We start from the raw sequence: 3,848 nt of genomic DNA on the forward strand, positions 1-3,848 counted from the left end.
GGCTCCCGCGCCGTCGCCGCCCTCCGGCAGCCTTCGCCGCGCCCCTCCGGCGTCCTCCCGGCCAGCTCCGGCCGCCGCCCCGGCCGTCCTCATCCTCCCCCGACGAACCTACTCCGGCAGCCGCACCCTCGATCCGCGCCAGATCTGATCCACCCCACGGTTAACTTGTTTCTCCCCAAAATTCCACTAAGTCATATTCTGCCATAAATTTATTGCATCTTCATCGCATCACATCTTTGCACTCGTGGCTCCGTTTCGTGCGTGTAATATGTCAAATTGTTCACCTCGAAGAGTACATCATTTCATTCCATTGCATCATTTACATTTGAGCTCATCTTGATGCCCGAAATACTATTGGAAGAGGGCTTCATATTGTTAGTTTCAGATTCTTATCAGAACGAGCTCTTTTGTCATTTTTGCCATGATTGATGTGTGCATCCTATGGACTTGATCCCTAAATGTGTTTTGAACTAGGCTATGTCTTATTTACAGATGTGTTTACCATGTATTTTTGTGATAAATGTGGTGACTAGCACAAGCATGCAAACTAGGCTTCGTGATAATGCTGATTTTAGTTCCTGTTCTGCTATAATTTTGATGACATGTAAACATGTTGCTACAGAGAGATCCATGCATATTTTGAGATACTTCAGTAAGGGTGTTTTGAAAACATGGTTATGCTCTATCCATCTATGGTCCTGGTTGCAATTATGGAGTAGTCTAGCATGTCATTTTCGTGCTCTACTTTTGCTTCAAAATGTTTCCTGGCAGATTGTTTACATGTTATTCAATTTGGCCGAGGTTGTTGTAGTTGGTCCGGATATACTATGATGTTGTTTCTCGCCATGTATAGCTTCTATGACATGTCTTCTTGATGGATGTATGCTTAGTTTATCATGAGATGCTCTGTAGTGAGTGCATCGAGCTCACAAAGGTGCCTTCATAATTATTTCAATGCCATGTTTTGTTTGCTGAATCTGTTAACGAAACTTGCTATGTTTACATGGGTGCCGTCATATTTTCTGATCCTTTTTGGCTTATGGTCAGTAAGGGACTTTTGATCTATGCCTTGAGTAGGTTCATGCCATGCCTTATTTTGCTATTATAAGTTCCTGTAGCATGTTGATAACCTGCTCTGAACATTGCTTCGTGATGTTGTTTATGCCATGTCCAACCTGATATTTTTTGCACTTTCTCCATGCTTGTTTGAACCTGTTATGATGTGATTTAGCCGTAGCTCAGTGTTCCTCTTTTGTAAAGCATCTCCTGTAGATCATTGCCATATGCTTTGTTTTTATGTTGGGGTGCTGTAGCATAGTTTCTTGTTGCATGCTAAGTAGCTTCGTGCTGTTAAACGCAGCTTTGTGTCATTGTTGTTTTGCTTGCCATTTGCAAACCGTGCATCCGAATCCGGTGATCTTTATATCGATTTCAACCAAAATCATCTCATCCTTCCAGCGGCATACTTGGTTTGCCAAGTTGATGCCTTGTTCATCTTTTTTCCTCCCGAAGCACGCATATGCATTGCATATCACATCTCGCATATCATGACATGTATTGCATCATGTTGCTTGTGCATTGCACGTGATTTATTGTGGTTCCTTTGCTTGTGTTCTTGCTTTGGGTAGAGCCGGGAGAGGAGTACGTTCACGAGGAACCTGTTGAGTACGCTAACGAGGATCAAGCCTTCGACAACTCTGAGAACCTTGCAGGCAAGATGACCATACCCTCGATATCACTTCTATCTTTGCTTGCTAGTACTCGCTCTTTCGCTATGTTAGCCCTACCTACCTTTGTTTACCATGCCTACCTATTGCCATGATAAACCTCTAACCATCCTGTCCTAGCAACCGTTGATTGGCTATGTCACCGCTTTTGCTCAGCCCCTCTTATAACATTGTTAGTTGCAGGTGAAGATGAAGTTTGTTCCTGGTCGGAATACGGATATTTTGGGATATAACAATATCTCCTGTTTAAATTAATGCATCTTATATACTTGGTAAAGGGTGGAAGGCTCGGCCTTATGCCTGGTGACTTGTTCCACTCTTGCCGCCCTAGTTTCCGTCCCGGTGTTATGTTCCTTGATTTTGCGTTCCTTACATCGTTGGGTGATTTATGGGACCCCCTTAACAGTTCGCTTTGAATAAAACTCCTCCAGCAAGGCCCAACCTTGGTTTTACCATTTGCCACCTAAGCCTTTTTCCCTGGGGTTTTCGCGAGCCCGAGGGTCATCTTTATTTTAACCCCCCCCCCCCGGGCCAGTGCTCCTTCGAGTGTTGGTCCGAAACGGGCAGACTGCGGGGCCACCTCGGGGCAACTCGAGGGCTGGTTTTACTCGTAGGTTGACCCATCCGGTGTGCCCTGAGAACGAGATACGTGCGACTCCTATCGGGATTTGTCGGCACATCGGGCGGCTTTGCTGGTCTTGTTTTACCATTGTCGAAATGTTTTGCGAACCGGGATTCCGAGACTGATCGGGTCTTCCCGAGAGAAGGTCTATTCCTTCGTTGACCGTGAGAGCTTGTGATGGGCTAAGTTGGGACACCCCTGCAGGGTATATAAACTTTCGAAAGCCGTGCCCGCGGTTATGAGGCAGATGGGAATTTGTTAATGTCCGGTTGTAGATAACTTGACACTTGACCTCTTTAAAATGCATCAAGCGTGTTTGTAGCCGTGATGGTCTCTTCTCGGCGGAGTCCGGGAAGTGAACACGGTTTGAGTTATGCTTGACGTAAGTAGTTTTAGGATCACTTCTTGATCAATTCTAGTTTTTTGACCGTTGCGTTGCTTCTCTTCTCGCTCTCACTTGCGTATGTTAGCCACCATATTTGCTTAGTGCTTGCTGCAGCTCCACCATATTACCCCTTACCTACCTATGAGCTTAAATAGTCTTGATTTCGCGGGTGTGAGATTGCTGAGTCCTCTTGGCTCACAGATTCTACCAAAACAGATGCAGGTGCCGAGGATACTGGCGCAGTTGGCGCAACTGAGCTGAAGTGGGAATTTGATGAGGCCCTTGGTCGTTACTATGTATCGTTTCCAGATGATCAGTAGAGGAGCCCAGTCGGGACGATCGGGGATCTAGCATTTGGGGTTGTCTTCTTTTCATTTGAACTTGACCGTAGTCGGTCTATGAGTGTATTTGAATGATGTATGATCTTAATTATGTATTGTGTGAAGTGGCGATTGTAAGCCAACTCTCTTTATCCCATTCTTGTTCATTACATGGGATTGTGTGAAGATGACCCTTCTTGCGACAAAACCACCATGCGGTTATGCCTCTAAGTCGTGCTTCGACACGTGGGAGATATAGCCGCATCGTGGGTGTTACAAGTTGGTAATCAGAGCCATCCCCGACTTAGGAGCCCCCTGCTTGATTGTTTGCTGGCGATGTTGAGTCTAGAACAAAAAATGTTTTGAGTCTTAGGATTATATATATCGGAGAGTAGGATTATTTTTACTCCTCAGTCCCTTCATCGCTCTGGTGAGGTCTCCTAACATAGATGTTTTGACTTTCCTCTTCTCAAATTTCACTAAAAAAAATTAGGATCACGCGGGTATCTTGGAATCGTTCCGATGGTTTTGTGACGAGAACATTGTTCTTGGTGCCTCCTGACATTTAGGGGTTGTGGCAGTGTCCCGGGGAGTTGAGCTCCGAGGTGTTGTCATCACAATTTTATCGTTGCAGTTCTGGAATACCTGAGTTTTGCCGACATCGATAATCTCTTTTGTACAGTTGTTGGTGAGATAACCCCGATAACCCAGTACTGGGGCGAGCTCGGGAGTATTGCCATAACTCGTATAACGGATGCTTTTGGAAGGTTGAGGTACACGATTTCTGAAGGTTT

The sequence above is a fragment of the Triticum dicoccoides genome, chromosome 7B, assembly GCF_002162155.2.
Source record: "Triticum dicoccoides isolate Atlit2015 ecotype Zavitan chromosome 7B, WEW_v2.0, whole genome shotgun sequence".
Taxonomy (NCBI): domain Eukaryota; kingdom Viridiplantae; phylum Streptophyta; class Magnoliopsida; order Poales; family Poaceae; genus Triticum; species Triticum dicoccoides.